This window comes from Schistocerca gregaria, chromosome 5 (assembly GCF_023897955.1).
Source record: "Schistocerca gregaria isolate iqSchGreg1 chromosome 5, iqSchGreg1.2, whole genome shotgun sequence".
Taxonomy (NCBI): domain Eukaryota; kingdom Metazoa; phylum Arthropoda; class Insecta; order Orthoptera; family Acrididae; genus Schistocerca; species Schistocerca gregaria.
Window position 1 is genome coordinate 167,089,698 of NC_064924.1, and position 19,444 is coordinate 167,109,141.

Here is a 19,444-nt window from a genome sequence, read left to right on the forward strand (position 1 = left end):
TTTATTTTACTTGGTTCATTTATTTCAAGCCAACTGTTACATGGGCACAGTTTGACTATAGTGTTAAAGCTTCTCCTGTTTGCCTCTTTTATAATGTTCACTTTTTCCTTTTTAAAATGCAGTACGACCGCCCTCTCAAAGATAGCATTTTCTGTATGTTTTCCCTCACACTCCTCTGTTTTCCTGCATTTACTTATTTCTGTTTATCTTATTGATATAAGTTGCTCATATATTGTGCTTTTACACTGGCAATTCTTTCTTTTAGTTGTTCTGTGTATTATTCTCCATCTTTTATACCTCATGAAATAGCCTTGCCAAGTACTAATTTTATTTTATTTTATTAAATTTGTTTATTGATATAAACTGTTATGCAGGCTTACTGTTCCAGTTTCCTGTTTACTCCCTTTGTATTTATTTACTGTTCACCTTTTTACTGTTTACATTGCGTTACCACCACAGTGTCAAAGATGTTATTTACTGTACGTTTCGGATTCACTTTAAATGTGTAATTTCTTTTCCAATGACACATACAAACACTGTAACTTCTTTAGCGACAGGAGGATCTGCAACGAATTGACGCATGGTGCAGGGAATGGCAATTAAATCTCAATGTAGAGAAGTGTAATGTGCTGCGAATACATAGAAAGAGAGATCCCGTATCATTTAGCTACAATATAGCAGGTCAGCATCTGGAAGCAGTTAATTCCATAAATTATCTGGGAGTAGGCATTAGGAGTGATTTAAAGTGGCATGATCATATAAAGTTGATCGTCGGTAAATTAGATGCCAGACTGAGATTCATTGGAAGAATCCTAAGGAAATGCAATCCGAAAACAAAGGAAGTAGGTTACAGTACACTTGTTCGCCCACTGCTTGACGATTGCTCACCAGTGTGGGATCCGTACCAGATAGGGTTGATAGAAGAGATAGAGAAGATCGAACGGAGAGCAGTGCGCTTCGTTACAGGATGATTGAGTAATCTCAAAAGCGTTACGGAGTTGATAGACAAACTCCAGTGGAAGACTTTGCAGGAGAGACACTCAGTAGCTCGGTACGGGCTTTTGTTGGAGTTAGGAGAACATACCTTCACCGAGGAGTCAAGCAGCATATTGCTCCCTCCTACGTATATCTCGCAAAGAGACCATGAGGATAAAATCAGAGAGATTAGAGTCCACACAGAGGCATACCGACAATCCTTCTTTCCACGAACAATACGAGACTGGAATAGAAGGAAGAACCGAAAGAGGTACTCAAAGTACCGCCACACACCGTCAGGTGGCTTGCGGACTATGGATGTAGATGTAGATGTAGAATAATCAGTAAATGTCTGAAGATGGCATTGTAAGCCGAAAACCGGTTAACACAATAAAAGTATTACTGTAAAATTAAAAAAAATGCTAGCTAGCTCTTTACGTCTATTATACTGTTGTTCTACCAGGAATCGCCTGAAGATTCAGTTAACATGATTTTGGCGATGTTAGCAACTAAAAACCTATTTGGTGTTCGTACATCCTGTAAGCCTCTACATCTCTATACAACTACTGCAGACTACGTCCATTTGAACCTGTTTATTGTATTCGAGCCTTGTTGTCCCTCTAAAATTCTTCGTCCACAGTATCAACTCTCTTGCTACTCTTGAACAGCGGTTAAACACTTTGTGCAGAAGATACTGCAGACTGCATCATCATTGGATTACTTGTAGTGCTTTCATGGAGAACTGGAGCCGTTATGACATATTTCCTTTGCGTGTCTGTTTCTTTATTATTTCTCTAGTTACTGCTGTTTTTATGGTAGTTAAACCTCAAGTGGGTCTGGGAGATGTTCTCCTACGATTGACTGTTGAGGGTACTTATATTTTACCACCGATGATTTAGTCATACAGCGAACCAACTTTTCTTGTGCTTGGATGTTACATCTGTGTTTACTGAAAATCAGCTCGCAGTTTTTGTACCAAAAACAGTTCGCCATAAAATCTTCGTTGCACATAATTCCACTGTCTATACAACCATATTTTACAAAGGTCAATAAATTAGAAGTCTTGAGATGAAAGACGAAGTCTTGAGATATCTTGTGTTTCGGAGAGGTTGGAGCATAATCATTCTGTGTTACCATGGCTGAGGAGTTTTTAAAGCTTCAGGAGCCGTCGGTGATACGTGTTAGTGTCCGCTTCGAAATGAATGACTATGGTACGAAGTCTTGTATCAACATATCCTCTGTCTTACATAATTTCATGAATTTTGTTTTGTTTTACTGATACATATCAGTCACTGGGGGTCATGAGCCAGCTGAAAACATGTTATTCAGACTCATTAACAGCTCCTTAATGTTCAAATGAGATTTACTGCTATTGCCATTTCTTTCTTTCTTGCCTTCGGCCTTTGTCCCGCGCCAACGCGGGGTCGGCCGTGTTAGGACGGATTTGGCTGTGTTAGGTGCAGAGAGTGACCGGATGCCCTTCCTCACGCCACTCCAAGACGCCTGGGACGTAAGTAGTGTACCCCAGCTGTCTGCGTCTAGTGGGAGCCATGAAATAGTGCGAACGTCTGCAAATGTCTGTGACTTGTGTAACTGAGGCGGAACGTGGGGACCCGCCCGGTATTTACCTAACAGGATGTGGAAAACCGCCTAAAAACCACATCCAGGCTGGCTGGCTTACCGGCCCTTGCCGTTAATCCGACGGGAGGAGGTGGTCCGAGGCCGGCGCGCCTGACTGAGTCCAGGAAGCAGCGCATCAGCGCTCTCGGCTACCCTGGCGGGGTACTGCTACTGCCATTGGAGGAGAAATAATAAATGAAACCATCTAAATTGGTACGAACTGCTTTCAGAAATTCACGTGGGTACCATCCATATTTGATTTAGCATAGTTATCATTAAAGCAGTGACTGTCATCCACCATCAGCTTTGGACTATCTAGATCAACTTCATGTACTCAGCTGAGTCTCACCTTTATCTGAGAAAGTGATGTAGGCCGAAGCAATGAGTTAAAATGTTCACCAGCGTTGGGATTTGAACGCAGGTCTCTTGCTTACTATGCAGATGCTCTAGCTGTTACGTCACTCTGGCAATGGAGCTACAAAACTGCACGGACTACCCTCGTATGACTCCCTCTCCAACTCAAATTCCAATTCACGCCTCAGCCCATTGCTATTCCCCTTCTAATTTCATATCGGTATTGCCAACTCTCTCCAGTATTCGAAAAGCACCTAAGCAATGAGCGAAGTGGGTTGAATCACACCCGTGCCTTAAGTATAGCTGATACATTAACCACATGTAGTTGATATTCCTTAGACATATGTTGTCTCACTTTTATCTATGATAATGATGTAGCCTGAAGCAATGGTTAACGCCATTTCACCCACTGCTATGATACTGTTCCAATATTGGAGAGCCTTGGCAATACTGATAAGAGATTAGAAGGAGAATAGTAACTGGCTGAGGTGTGACTTGGAATACGTATCAGGGAGAGAGATACATTAGGGCAGTCCATGCAGCAATCGTAGCAGATGTCCTGGTGTAGTGTAAAGGCTAGCACAACCTCCTAGTAACCAGGAGACCCGGGTTTGAATCCTGGTGCTACCAAAAATTTTAATTCATTGCTTCAGCCTCCATCATTATAGCAATCCAACTTCCTTCAGTTAGAAGTAACATAAGCCAAGCGTCCTTTATAATTGCTATACAGTTCTGCAGATGGTGGCCTAAAACACTGTTTTCCCTCCATTGCATTCCGCAGATCTTCGAGGTTTTATGGTACCTGGGGATCCGACTGATAGTTGATTGTTTCTCTGGATCTGTGTTTCAGACTAAGTCCATCTCTTTGAGGCAAAATCCGAACTGTTTCCTCAGGCAACTTAACATATCGGCACCACCGGCACACTATACACTGACGGTTCATCAGTGTAGGAGTATGGCACAACAAATTCAAAGCAAATTAAACACACGCCATAGTAATAGGTTGAAATGCAGTGTGCCCCTCTCTGCCATAGATTGTCCCAAGCCTTTTGTAGCAATTTGTCAACGTTTCTTACAAGCCCTGGAGAACGAGTAATTTCTCGCTTTATCACGTCTCATATGTATTCAATTAGCGAGAGTTCTGGCAATCCTGCTGTCGGCAACGTCTATATAAGGCAACAAGTGTCTGCCGCATTAGTTAGGTCGGTTACTTCTGCTAAAATGGCAGGTTATTTGTTTAATTTAATCGTATGGCTAGGACCCCCCCCCCCCCTCCCCGTGGGCAGGCCGTTCGCCGGGTGCCGGCCTTTCAATTTGACGTCACTTCGGCGACCTACAGTCGATGAAGATGATAGGATGATGACGATAAGGACAGCACAACACCCTGTCACTGGGTGGAGAAAATTCCCCGACCCAGCCGGGAACAGAACCCGGGCCCAGAGAATTGACAATCCGTCACGCTGACCATTCAGCTACCGGAATGTCAGTTTATCAAGATTTAAGTGCGTTTAAACATGGTGTTATAGTCGGCACACGAGTGATGGAACACAGCATTTCCGAAGTAGCGATAAAGTGGCGATTTTCCCGTACGACCATTTCACGAGTGTACCGTGAATATCACAAATCCGGTAAAACATCAAATCTGCTACATCGCTGCGGCTGGAAAAAGATCCTGCAAGAACGGGACCAACGACGAGTGAAGCAAATCGTTCAACGTAACAGAAGTGCAACCCTTCCGCGAATTTCTGCAGATTTCAATACTGTGCCATCAACAACTATCAGCGTGCAAACCATTCAACGAAACATCATCGACATGGGCTTCCGGAGCCGAAGCCACACTCGTGCACCCTTGATGACTGCACGACACAAAGCTTTACGCCTCGCCTGGGCTTGTTAACATGGACATTGGACTGTTTATGATTGGAAACAAGTTGCCTGGACGGACGAGTCTCGTTTCAAATTGTATCGAGCGGATGGACGCGTACGGGTATGGAGACATTTTCATCCTTAAAAACCGAGCGAGGTGGCGCAGTGGTTAGCACACTGGACTCGCATTCGGGGGGACGACGGTTCAATCCCGTCTCCGGCCATCCTGATTTAGGTTTTCCGTGATTTCCCTAAATCGTTTCAGGCAAATGCCGGGATGGTTCCTTTGAAAGGGCACGGCCGACTTCCTTCCCAATCCTTCCCTAACCCGAGCTTGCGCTCCGTCTCTAATGACCTCGTTGTCGACGGGACGTTAAACATAACCACCACCACCACCATCCTTAAAAATTCCATCTTTGTTTGCGAACGTGAAGTCTATGAATGGCTACAAGTGGTCCCCAAGTAGCCAAACATACCATTTCCAGTCAGTGATCCACGTAAGCAAAGCCCCCACCATCATGGAACCACCACCAGCATGCACAGTGCCTGACTGACAACTTGGATCCATGACTTGGTGGGATCTGCGCTACACTCGAAACCGACCATCAGTTCTTACCAACTGGAATCGGGACTCGTCTGACCGTCTCACGATTTTCCAGTCGCCTAGGGTCCAAACAGTATGGTCTTGAGCCCAGGAGAGACTCTGCAGGCGAAGTCGTGCTGTTCCAAGATTGATTTTTGCAGTTGTTTCTGGCAGTGTTGCTGGTCTGTTAGTACTCACAACTCATTGCAATCGCCACTGCTCTCTCGGCCGTCAAGAGAAGGCCGTCGCCCACTGCTTTTCTCCGTATTAAGAGATAATGCTTGAAATTTTTATTCTCGCCACACTCTTGACAGTGTTGAACTAGGAATATTGAATTCCCTAACGATATACGAAATTTCATGTCACGTGCGTCTAGCTCCATCTACAATTCCGCTTTGAAACTTTTAATTCCCGACGTGCGAGCATAATCAGGTCGTAAACCGTTTCAATTGAATCACCCATGTACAAATTGGAATTCTGCCAATATGTGCGTATAGCTATCCAATAACTATAGTCACATCAGTGTATTTGTCAGTTACTGCGTAGTTACTCTAGCGTGAATGACACTCTGAAGTACGCTAAATCACCGTGTTAAATGTTTAACTCGCGTAGTTTTTATTTCAGTTCTCGCTGGACAGTCGTCATCTCTGCGCTACCGGTAGTGCTTATGTGGGTCTGTTGCTCATACGCGCTCTAAAAATGTGAGAAGTTCCTTCGTGTTCAGTAGTGAAACATGTGCGAGGGAAGCAGTCAAAAAGTACACTCATGCTCATAAATTAAGGATAATGCTGATACGTGGTGAAAAAACAGTCTAGTGGGCCGTTTGTGGGTTTAAATCACCTCGGAGTATGACCACGCGGTGCATTTGAGCTGCGGTCGCCGCACGGTGGCGCTGCCAGCACTCCACAGACGCAGAGGTGTGTTGGGGCATGTCAGAGTATGGTGCAGCGAGTAAGTGTGCAGACGTTTTCAGGCGTGCTAATGGTGACTGTGTGTTGAAAATGGTTCAAAGAATGCATATTGATCACATTATGACTGATAGAATATTAGGGCGACTGGAGGCTGGTCAAACACAGCAGGTCGTAGCACGGGCCCTCCGTGTGCCACAAAGTGTGAAGATTATAGCAACGATTCCAGCAGACAGGGAACGTGTCCAGGCGCTATAGTACGGGACGTCCACAGTGTAAATCACCACAAGAAGACCGGTATCTCCCCATTAGTGCCTGCAGACGGCCACGAAGTACTGCAGGTAGCCTTACTCGGGACCTTACCGCAGCCACTGGAACAGCTGTCTCCAGACACGGAGTCTACAGACGACTGAACAGACATGGTTTATTCGCCCAGAGACCTCCAAGGTGCATGCCACTGACCCCTGGTCACAGGAGAGCCCGTAAAGCCTGGTGTCAAGAACACAGTACATGATTGGAACAGTAGTCCCACGTTATGTTCACGAACGAGTCCAGGTATAGTCTGGTGACTCTCGCCGGGTTTTAATCTGGCGTGAACAGACCAGATATCAACCCCTTAATGCCCTTGAAAGGGACCTGTGTGGAGGTCGTGGTTCGATGGTGTTGGGTAGGATTATGATTCGTGTACTTACATCCCTGCATGTCTTTGACAGAGCAACTGTAACAGGTCAGATGTATCGGGACTTCATTTTGCACCAGCATGTCCCCCTTTTCAGGGGTGCAGTGGGCCCCACTTTCCCCCTGATGGATGATAACGCACGACCCCACCGAGCAGCCATCGTGGAGGCATAACTTGAAACAGAAGATATCAGGCGAATGGAGTGGCTTGCCTGTTGTCCAGACCTAAACTCCAACGAGAACGTCTGAGATGCTCTCGGTCGACGTATCTCTGCACGTCTTCAAACCCCTACGACATTTCAGGAGCTCCGACAAGCACTGCTGCAAGAATGGAAGGCTATACCACAGTAGCTGCACGACCACCTGATCCAGAGTATGCCAACCCTTTGTGCACGTGTATAAGTGTCTGTGGTGATCATACCCCATACAGATGTCGGAGTACATGCGCAAGAAACAGTGGCGTTTTGTAGTACATGTGTTTCGCGACGGTTTTCTCAACTTATCACCAATACCGTGAACTTACAGATCTGTGTCGTGTGTGTTCCCTATGTGCCCATGCTATTAGCGCCAGTTTTGTGTAGTTCCACGTTGTGTGACACCACCTTCAGAAATTATCCTCAATTTATGAGCATGAGTGTAGCTAGAAAAGAATTGTACTTAATTCCTTCGAGAATATATCTGGAAGATTTCAGAAATAACATTTGGGTTTCCCGGTGTTTTTGTGTTGAGTGTATTAGACACTCGGAAATAACAACAAAACACAGGTAAACTATTTTTCACAGTACCAGAGGACAACAGTTGTGTGTGTTAGGGAAAGGTGTTAATTTTGTGGGAAGTACTGTGCGGTCGAAGGTGCATGAGTGGAAACTGGTGGCCTTCGTGCATACTGTTGTTGATCGGCTCATCAGTGTAGTGTCATCAGTTGAGGCGTTACTTTCGCTTTGCCGCAGGTTACAGTAGGAACTAATTATGCTTTGTATACCGACATATAAGTTTTTCTTTGGTTGCTAGCAGCTTCAATACTTCGCTGGGTGAAAGGAATATTTGACGCATTTGTTTATTTCTTTTCATCATTTCACAACGAGGTCACACGCCGTTTATTTGTATACTCCTTGTTCCATCCTGTATGAGTGTGCATGGATATGAATGGAAGTCAAATGTAGCGGGAGCATGGACCAAAGCGAACAGTTTAAGGGATTAGCAGTCATTGCCAACATTACAAGAATGATGGCAGGTTGGCCAGAGCAGCAAGCAAAGACGAAAACAGGCACGAGGGTAGGTTACAAAGTTGGTGCGGGGGTGAGGTGAGTCTCCCCACCACCGCGTCTGATGAGGAACGTTGGTCGGATTTTGGCTCGTGGAGAGCACCGTGGGGCCAGACACGAGACGGACCGGACGCGGGAGCACAGCAGCTCGCAGATTTGGTGAGATACAAATGAGGTAATATGGCTAAAAATTTACGACAGGTTATGCTCATAGCACTCATTCAACATACCTTCATCGGTACAGGTTACGGTTTAAATTTATTTGCAACAGTTTTCTCTTAAATGTGTTTGTGAAATTTTGCTTTGTGCTAGTGAGCATGAAACAGGAACCATCAGTTCATGTAGCTGTTTCCCGAGTTATAAGCTTCACTTTTAGCTCAATGAGTGCAGACTGCGTATCAGATGGTAGATCGAGAAATTTCTGTCGCGAAATTTAATTATTTTTGGTACTTTCTTTGTGAGTTCAGTTCGCACTTCATTTTGGCACCAATAGTACATGATTTTTGCCCAGAATCTTTTCTCTGATAGAAGTTATCTACCTTCTGCAGTGGCTTACCTTAAATTTCTAGTGGTGTAATTCATGCATGACGATAAGCGAGTCTCAAAGAATGAATGACGATTTTCCCGCTAAAGACGGTGTTGCCCACTTATGTATTTTTTGTGTTATTATGAAATTAAGTGTCATACATTTTTTGTGTTATTATAAAATTATGTGTTATATATGAAATTATTCGTGTAGAGTTTTCGTTTTGTCATTGTCCTACCCATGAGAGGTAACGCTGAAGTTTTGTAGCTAAAGAAAAATTGTAATGTGTCGGCTTCCAAAGTTTTCATCAAAGTAGAAAATAAATCTGTTAAATGAGAGTCAGCATTTCAGTTAACAAATAGTCCCCCAGTCACCTGACACATGAAATGGGTAGGATGTATCTTATTCAGTCCGATTTTCTAAATTTAATGAAAGAAATAATCTGCAATGTGAATTTAGATAGGCTACCAGCTGCTATAGTGACGGCTGTAAGAACAACCACCCCAGAACGCGTTGTCTTAGAGAAACTCGCACCAGTTTCCGTTGCGCACATTTCAAAAATAATTAATTTGTTTATCAGGTTATTCAAATAAGGGTCAAAAATATAGATACCATTACTTATGCGCCTGGTATATTAGCAGCCAGGTCACAAAGTCGAGTAAAATTCTCTAAGGTAACGCGAGGAGATGGTCACACAGGTTCAATATAAATTATAAATATATAAAGAACTAACAATGTGCAGCCAACCAGCAGTCATATAGCACAGTGAATTGGATTTCTCGAATTCTGGTATGTAAGCAGCTGACCACACGACGCCCTGTACGTATTGTCTTCTCTGGATTCATTATTTAGCTATACGCTGAAATCTCTACTGCACGCTCTTACGTTACACGTATTTGACGCAGATATAATTTCCTGCGTTTGCAACAGTTTCATGTACTGCTCGTTCTATGTCGTAACTTTCGTTTCCCGCTTGATTTCTTGTGAAGCGTGATATGGAGTTTCGCCGCCTGTTATTTCACTGTTCTTACATGTTGAACTAAATTGGAATGGTGAAAAAGTGTTTGTATGCCGTTGTGGGAGCGAGGGGGCTGCAGCACAAACATACGCGACTGTACTCGACAGAGCGTGATTGACGTTCCACGGGAAGGTCACTACAGTGGGGTAGAAACAAATGTGGAGAAATACAGGGTGACACAGAAATCGGGAAGTTTTGAAATGCATAGTGACAATGTATACAACGGGCAACGCTACGGAACAGAGACCTTGAGCTTTTCACAAAAACAATGATAGTTTGAAAATTGCGTGAGGGAGTTCTGACGTTGTTCAGCTTAGGGTGTCATGGTCTGGTTCCCTTCAAACATGCGATAAAAACTTGAATTACAAATTGAGAAAAGACTGGATCTGTTAAAAAAAAAAAAAAAACGCACAGGAGTGTCGAGAAATGCTCGCACTACACTGAATATCGAACCTGTATTCGTTTCAGTCATACTGAGCCCACGGCGCGGCGTTTAGGTTTAAGCAAGCACCTGCAGGCAGAATGTCCAGAGAGAGTGTTCGCCGAATTCTCCAGTTTTATTTAAAATTTCGTCCCTAAAAGCTGCAGATCGTGCAACAACTCAGCGATCAAGATCACCAATTGTGGTACGAATTCTGTGAGAACATTATGACAAACTATGAAATCTGCACGGGTTATCAGCCGAGTGGCATCGCCTTCTAGTCGCAACGTTCCAATGGAATGCGTGTCCATCATCTTCTGACTTCGCCTGAAGATGATGGATACGCAGTCCATTGAACCGTTGCGACTAGAAGACGACGCCACTCGGCTGATAACTCGTGAAGGTTTCATAGCTGAAATACGCCGAGAAAGCCTGCAATGGCAAATTATGACAAACATTTCTGAACAAGCTGTGGATGTCAGATGAAGCCCATTTTGGTCTCTTGGTTACGTGAATAAGAAGAACGGCCGTTGCTGCGCAGGCAGCAACCTAATGATGTTCATGAACGCCCTATACACCTCAGTTGGGTGAGTGAATGGTGCGCCGTTCCGTCACACGAGGTTTCAGGACGTAATTTTCTTCCAAAATGAAGAGCGGATCGTATTGACTGTCACTTTGGATCTGTATGTCGAGATGTTGCAATCTTTTGTTGCGCTTGCATTGAATAATGTTCCACAACTTCACGATATCCGGCTTCAAGAGGAAGATGGGACATCGCACACTGCAAGGCAACCAATGGAACTATGCCGGAATTGTTCGGTAAAGGTTTCATCTCAAGATTCCGTGGAGTTTCCTGGCCCCCAGGATCACAGGATTTGTCAGGTTGTGACTTTTCTCTTGTGGATCAACCCTTTAACTGACGGGTCTACTCGACGGGGCCAAGAACACTGGAGGAAGTGAAATAGAGAATTAGTGGGATCGCAGTTGAGCTGTTGCAGCATTCAATGAGGAACATCGACAGCAGACTGGAAGATTGCACACATGCAGACTTACGCAATCTGCATCACGTAATTTTCAAACATTGATAAATCGGATTAATGTCTCTTAAAAGGCAAGTTGTAGTGGTTCAATTTCTGTTAATAAAATCAGTATGTTAGATTTTTTCTGTTTTTACTGAATGTTTCGAAAGTTGCCGCTTTTCTGTATCAACTGTCTACTTCTGCGAAGTTTAATTCCATGTTTAAATTTCGATTAACATTGTATACAGGACTATATACACAGAAGAGCGAAAGAAACTGGTGCCTAATGTCGTGCAGGGCTCCCGAAGGCCCGCATCGCGTGGTCGTGCGGTAGCATTCTCGCTTCCCACGCCCGGGTTCGATTCTCGGTGGGGTCAGGGATTTTCTCTGCCTCGTGATGGCTGGGTGTTGTGTGATGACCTTAGGTTAGTTAGGTTTAAGTAGTTCTAAGTTCTAGGGGACTGATGACCACAGATGTTAAGTCCCATAGTGCTCAGAGCCATTTGAACTTTTTTTTTTCCGAGAGCACGCAGAAGTGCCGCAACTCGACGTTGCATGGACTCGATTACTGTCTGAAGTAGTGCTGGAGGGAACTAGCACCACGAATCCTGCAGGGCTCTCCATAAATCCGTAAGAGTACGAGGGGTGCAGATCTCTTCTGAACAGCACATTGCAAGGCATCCCATATATGCTCAATAATATTCTTGTCTAGGGAGTTTGGTGCCAGCAGAAGTGTTTAGATTCAGAAGAGTGATTCTGGAGCCACTCTGTAGAATTTTGGACGTGTGGAGTGTCCCATTGTCCTGCTGGAATTGCTCATGTCCGTAGGAATGCACAGTGTCACGAACGGATCCAGATGATCAGACAGGATGCTTACGTACGTCTAATCTGTCAGAGACTTATGCAGACGTATCATATCACCCCAACTGCACACTCCCCACACCATTACAAAGCCTCCACCAGCTTGAAAAGCCCGCTGCTGTCATGCAGGGTCCATGGATTCATAAGGTTGTTTCCATATCCGTACACGTCCATCCGCTCGATGCAATTTGAAACGAGACACGTCCGACCAGGCAACACGTTCCCAATGTCGGTGTTGACGGGCCCAGGAGTGGCGTAAAGCGTTGCGTCGTGCAGTCGTCAAGGGCACACGAGTGTGCTTTCGGCTCCGTGAGCCCATATCGGTGATGTTTCGTTGGATGGTTTGCACGCTCTTAGCCCAGCACTGAAATCTGCTGCAGTTTGCTGGAGGGTTGCACTTCAGTCGCGTTGAACGATTCTCTTCAGTCGTCGCTGGTCCCGTTCTTGCTTCTGGCCGAAGCAATCGTGGAGATTTGATGTTTTACCGGATTCCTTATATTCGCGGAACACTGATGAAATGGTCGTACGGGAAAATCACCGGTTCATCGCTACCTCGGAGATGTTGTGTCCCATTGCTCGCGCAACGACTATAATACCAAGTTGAGAATCATTTAATTGTGTTAACCTGCCATTGTATCAGCAGTAACCGATCTAACAACTGCGCCAGACACTTGTCGTCTTATATAGGCGTTGTCGACCGCAGTGCCGTATACTGCCTGTATATATATCCCTATACTTGAATACGCGTGCCTATACCAGATTCTATGGGGCTTCAGCGTAGAAGGTAAAGCTGTATGGGAAGACAGAGACTGCAGAACATATACAGGGTGTTCAAATAAGTGTAACAGTTCCCCACATGGGGTGTGGGGGGGGGGGGGGGGGAAGTAGCATTCATCAATACCATTCCCTTGCAGTCATTCATCGCTGCACTCCACGGGAAGTGCATGGAGTTGTGGGAGAACGAATGGCTGGCGGTGACGGCCAATAAGCTGCGGTTGATAAAGTCAATCACTCGGCCATGGCGTTCCTCCTGCCGGTTGCTCAGGCGGGAGGAGGTGGCCCTCACACGTCTTCGGATCGGGCACTGTCCTCTCACACATAGCTTTTTATTACGGCGGGAGGATCCTCCGTTTTGTTATGCTTGTGATGTGCACATCTCTGTCCGGCATATTTTAACAGACTGCATTTTATACCGTGATGCACGGGCAGAAGCGCAAGCTGATGGGGATCTGCCTTCTATTTTAGCTAATGATGAGACGTGTGTGTCTAGGGTTTTTAAGTTTTGTGATGTGTCTGGACTCTGGCCTAAACTTTTAGGCTGGAGGTTTTAGTGTACTGCAGAGTGGCTGACTCCTTCCTTTTTACCTTGTGGTTAGCCAGCCACTTCCATCTGCTGCATTGTTTTAGCTCCCTCTATCATTTTCTTCCTGTGTTGTCCATGTTTTACTGGTGACGCTCTGCTTCATCCCACGCTCTGGTGTGGGTGAGCACATGTTTTTCAACGATTGTTACCCAAGTTTTCTGTTTCGTTTTATATTCCTGTTCTGGGATTTTTCTTGACACCCGTCTCACTATGTTACTGAACGGGCGCTGAAGACCTTGCTGTCGCGCGCCCAAAACCCCTCTACTACTACTACTACTACTACTACTAAAAGAACAGTTCCTATAATGAAATGTCCGGAAACCAATTTCTGTTGAGACATGTCTATTGCGCCGAAACAAACAGTGCTGCATGTAGTTACCACGCAGCCTCACACAGCCTCCAGCCCTTCTTAGCAGTGAATCACGCACTCTTTCAAATATACCTGGCTCCATTCGGATTGCGTCTCATGCGTTGATGACACGTTCCCGTTATGTCCGCACATTATCAGTTGGTTGCGCTCACATCAATCCCAGTTCCAACAGCGAGAAATCCAACGTATTCGGGTCCTGTGTACAGGGAGACCGTACTATCGGACCTCTTCGATCAGTCCGTCACCCGTGAAACGTTGTGATGAACTATTGTAGCACGGTGCACAAAATGAGGTGGTGACCCGCCGTGCATAAATCACAATAGTTGTCTTTCCGCTGGAGTAACGTTCTGCAATAGCGCTGGTAATTCATCGCGCAGAAATCGGTGACACGTAGCACTTGGTAATCTGTTTGGTAATGCGTATAGCCCTATGAGCCAATCGCCAACAATTCGTGCCCATACAATGGCACTGAAGCTGTCCTGATGTCTCACCTTCATGATTGCTCGAGGACTTGCATTTGTCCACACGTGGATATTGTGGTAATTTACAATGCCATCTCTTGTGAATCCTGCCTCATTTTTAAATCAACTGCTGGCTGTGAACTGAGCAAACGTCATCATGTACCAATGACTTTTGAGTGTAAGCGCTAGTCCGACGGGAAAAGGTTAGCATAAGAGAGGAAGTCATGGTCGCTCACATCAAAACATTTGAAAAGACTGGTGAGAGAAAAAAAAACCACAAGATATCTAGAGAGTAGTGTAAACGGACGAGGTGCCAGAATATATAAATTCGTAATGAACTATTTTCAACTCTCCACCCTATTATTCTGGTCAAGATTTTCGTCATGCTTTCTAAAAGACTCGAAACGAGTGTTGGCATGTTTCCTTGAACAAGTCCGCAACCGATTTCGTTCAGTATCTTGGACCAGCTGAACTAGCGTTTCTCTCTAAAGCCCACGTCGTCGACGGAACGCTAAACCGCTCACCTTGCTTTTATTTTTAGTACAGCGGTGAGACCAGGGCGCCAGCCTTGGAAACATGAGCCAAATTCTGGTACAATCCGCTTACATCATTAACTGCTGTAACAGTCCGCCTCAAGCTGATTTTTGGCAACCTTCCTCACCTTCTTACTCAAAAGCTAGGCTAATTCATTTTTCTCCAGCGGACAGATTGTACACAAACAGTCACAACAGCAAAAACCACAGAATAGCTGCTACATATCTTATAGAAACATATTATTCATTTCCGCGTCGACGCCATTTCCAAGAGTTCCTCTTCTTCTCTCACGCTCTGCAGCTTATATTATGCGCCAAAAATGTCATATGGCCAATAGTGTATAGTGTTATTTCCAGGACGAGGAAATCGCTAACACTTGCAATTTCTACAAATTCCGGAACAACACAAACGAAAGTACTCTGCACTACAATAGTGCCGCGGGCAGTCGAGTTAATTAACCATCGGAAGGAGAAGAGAGATGAATGAGATAAGTGTCAGTGTGTCAACTGAGATAGCTCAATTATTGCTAGCAGTTCATATAGATATTGTCCGCACTGGAGGAAAAAGCTTACTTAGTCGCAAAAGAGACAGCCACCTGATGGAAAAAATGTAGCAAGTCATGTTTTTTTATCGATTAATATTTCCTTACAGATCGGAAAAAATAACGGAAGGCAGTGTGCAATCAACTAACGACGTAAAAGTATATTTTACTTTTAAACCTTAAAACTGAATACAAACTTTTTTATGTAAGCGCTTAGTGTAACATTTAAAGATATGAATAATAGTAATAAAAACTGTATGGCATGTTACATGGAGTTCCTAAGTATAGTGGTTATCCATAATATTTCAGAAACATTTCAGATGTAGAAACAAGGTTTAATGAAAATTACTAGTTCGGAAAGACGCAATATGTTTAGCACTCGTAAGTGTCTCCTGAGTTATTTATGTTTGTTTTAATGCTATACTTTCCTTGACAAAACGCTATTTTCTACAATTAAAATGTTTAATGCTTTTAATCCCAGTCCACTGGGTTTCGAGATCAGTGTCTTAACAAATCTACGGCTATCTGCACTCTAACCATTTGCGCTACGTTTACATAGTATTTTGGCAGTAGACTCCTATCGCTTACATAGCATATTTATTTATTTACGAAAGTAAACTATGATGCAAAAAATCTGTCATTTTGCATGCTATCACTCATCAAAAATCTTCGATATCTTTAAAAGTTTATGAAATATTAAGCTCGGTCACTTACATGGGACACATCTCGCTTCAAACCCATGGAAGAACTAATGACGTATTGAGGCGAAATAGAGGTAGCCATGCAACTTGTCATTTTCTACGTTTCTTGTACTCCTGCGACCATAGAATTGTCCCCGAGAATTCCCAGCATTTATTAGTCCACTAAAGCGACACTATCGTGACAAAATCGGCAATGGCGATGCTGTTCGAGCTTGAAAGAACTGCCATTCGGTTGTAATGTACTGCTGGGCTGTACCACTGCTTAAAGTATATAGTTTATAACGTCTTTTCTGTTATTCGACATCCTGTGCGGTTACCGACAACCCGGATGTCAGGTGGGAAAAACGGCACGTATCGAGTTTCGGATCAAAGCGGTAATGTTAGGTACATTTCAGAAGCTTATTATTCACTATCTGCAAGGAGATATAAGGCTGAGTATGTTATCAGCCTTATGAACACACTGAAACACCATTCAGTCACGGAATACCGATTTCAGACAATACTTACTTCGGTAACCGAACCATTCGCCTAGAGTATGCCAGTAAACTGCATGGTATAATATGCATGGGTAATAACATAATGATTAACTTCTGGAACTGTCAAGCCATTACATCATATATTTTGAATACAGCCTGACTATTTGAATAACTGAGAATCTAAAAGGAAACCAGTTTCAAAGAGAGATTCAAATTATAAAATAATATATTTTACTCGAAGTTGTAACTAGAATCTTCAGGTTGAACTGTGTATTTTACTGTTACGGAACACCAAAAAAAGAAAAAAGTTTTAAAAAATTTATTTCCTTGACGGTGCAAAGCCAATTCAGCAAACTGTGATTGATTTTCTTCATTTAAATAGACTCTGTACTGGTGCCACATGCTTGAGTGTATCCCGTTAGGCTTCTCTACCCGATACAAGTTAATAATCGAACCCGTCCGCTCCTGGTAGACTTTTGCACCAGATATAAGTCTACCAATGCAAAGGCGTGAAATCCATGGATAAGTACGACAAAAATCACAATTTTTGGCTGTACTTGTGAAGCAGGAGCTACTCGCGAACAACAGTTAATGTTTATAACGTTAGGTCTTTTTTTATAAACACATCCAAGCGCTCAAACGCTACAGAAACGTCCCTATGGGTGTTTTATGTCAAGTAGAAAAATTTGCAGATGTGGCTCTTAAGATATAAGTGAGAAAGAAACATTTCAGGACAAAATTGTTTATTCACTACCTATAAAGAAATACAAAAGGACTTTAATGACAACGCTATAAACGCAGAGGAAGTATCAACTAGTCAGCCAATACCGATCTCGGGCAGTTTTTAATTCGGTAATGCTATCAACAACAAAAAAATTGTTCAAATGGCTCTGAGCACTATGGGACTTAACATCTGAGGTCATCAGTCCCCTAGAACTTAGAACTACTTAAACCTACCTAACCTAAGGACATCACATACATAGATGTCTCAGGCAGGATTCGAACCTGCGACCGTAGTGGTCACGCGGTTCCAGACTGAAGCGCCTAGAACCGCACGGCCACACCAGCCAGCGGTAACGCTATCATTCGTTTAGAGAATGATAATAAGTCGCATGTTATAATGTACCGATATAACAATGCAAAAATAAAGAACTGGAATCGTTAAACCATACTGCCGTATATTTTTCCAACAACTAGAGTATTTGAAAATAAATCTGAGTGGAAAAGAACTAAATTAAAAATTTACAACCAATATTTTCGGACTGGGCTGCCTTATTAAGTTCCGTTGCACATGAAGAAAGAAAAACGTGTCGTTATAGTCCAGGCATATTGATTGTATGGCACTTCAGCGAGTTCTGATTAATTTTCTTCGTTCAAGAAGATTCTATTTTGAGGCCACACGTCCGAGTGTATTTCGTTTGAGACCTTTCCACTCGATATCGCGTCGTCGTTTGCACTAGATCTGGAAGCCTGGCGCCAAAAATGGTTCAAATGGCTCTGAGCACTATGGGACTCAACTTATGAGGTCATTAGTCCCCTAGAAGTTAGAACTAGTTAAACCTAACTAACCTAAGGACATCACACACATCTATGCCCGAGGCAGGATTCGTACCTGCCACCGTAGCGGTTTCGCGGTTCCAGACTGCAGCGCCTAGAACCGGTCGGCCACAGCGGCCGGAAGCCTGGCATCGAAGAGGAGTAAAATCAACGGAAAATAATGAAAAAAATCACAATTTTTTGGTCTACTTGTGGAATAGGACCTATTCGCAGACTACATTTGCGGAGTTTACAACTCAAGGGAAAATACGGAAGATATTTTCTAACTACACATCCAAGGGCTCAAACACTATTATAAGTTGCCTGTGGGTGTTTTCTGCCTTAAACGGAAAGATACGAGGGAAAGGGTATACACCAGAAAGAGTACTGACCTATAAAGAGTTGATCATCATGACCGTTCTTGTACGTGTTTTCCTCCGGTAATACAGGCCACGATCCAAAACGTTAGGTGGTGTGTGACGTAATTGCCAGGTTATTCCAGAAGCACTATTTTGTGAGGCAAGCACAGAAGACGTTTCACTGGCTGCAGTTAGTCTACTCGGCAGCCGTATTCACGGACTCGGGTGTTTCCACAGTAGGCGGGGATTTGCCTGCGTCCGGCGCAGTCCTGGAGAGATTCGCGCGGGCACTGAAGGGGTTTGGCCTCCTTCACCACAGCCAGGACCACGTTGGCCTAGCTGCCGATCCACAAGTGGAGCTAGGCGCGCTCATTGTATTTGGGCAATTGAGCAGGCGATGAGGCTTATAAATAAAAGTCTGGGTCCCCAGCGCCGCACGTGTGGGGACCGCGCGCCAGCGAACGGGAGCACCAATGTGGTCGCCAACCCACCAAATGATTTAGGGGTCGAGGGGGAGGGGGGAGCCTGTCGACCGTCCATTGTCTGACGAGCGCAAATCAGCTCACGTGGCGCTCGGAATAGCCTTCACACGATGCAAGCGAAGCCGCGTGACTTACTACACCGATTGAATCGCTGGCTACTCTAGAACCTGCAACTGCATTCAAGCCGAAAGTAAATCACTGTCTGTCGTCATCATAGTGGCTTTGCTCTCGGCTTATCACTGCTGTTTTCCTTTCGTCGAGTAATGAACCGCATCTTGATCGCATTCGAAACTAACCGTGCCTTAATGATCTACATACACCACTGGCCAATAAAATTGCTACACCACGAAGATGTGCTACAGACTCGAAAGATGCTGAGATATGCAAATATATAGCTTTTCAGAGTATTCACACAAGTCTGGCGCCAGTGGCGACACCTACAACGTCCTGACATGAGGAAAGTTTCCAACCGATTTCTCATTCGCAAACAACAGTTGACCGGCGTTGCCTGGTGAAACGTTGTTGTG

The 19,444-nt window shown here is 44.3% G+C and overlaps 1 protein-coding gene across 1 annotated transcript in view; it reads right to left on the reverse strand.

The window, feature by feature from the left end:
- LOC126272250 (SET domain-containing protein SmydA-8-like) overlaps positions 1-18,786 on the reverse strand; it is a 147,532-nt gene extending 128,746 nt beyond the window's left edge. The window contains exon 1 of the mRNA XM_049974964.1: positions 18,469-18,786. The gene's annotated coding sequence lies outside the window, so the exon portion shown is untranslated. The remainder of the gene's footprint in view (positions 1-18,468) is intronic.
- Positions 18,787-19,444: the final 658 nt, after the last annotated feature.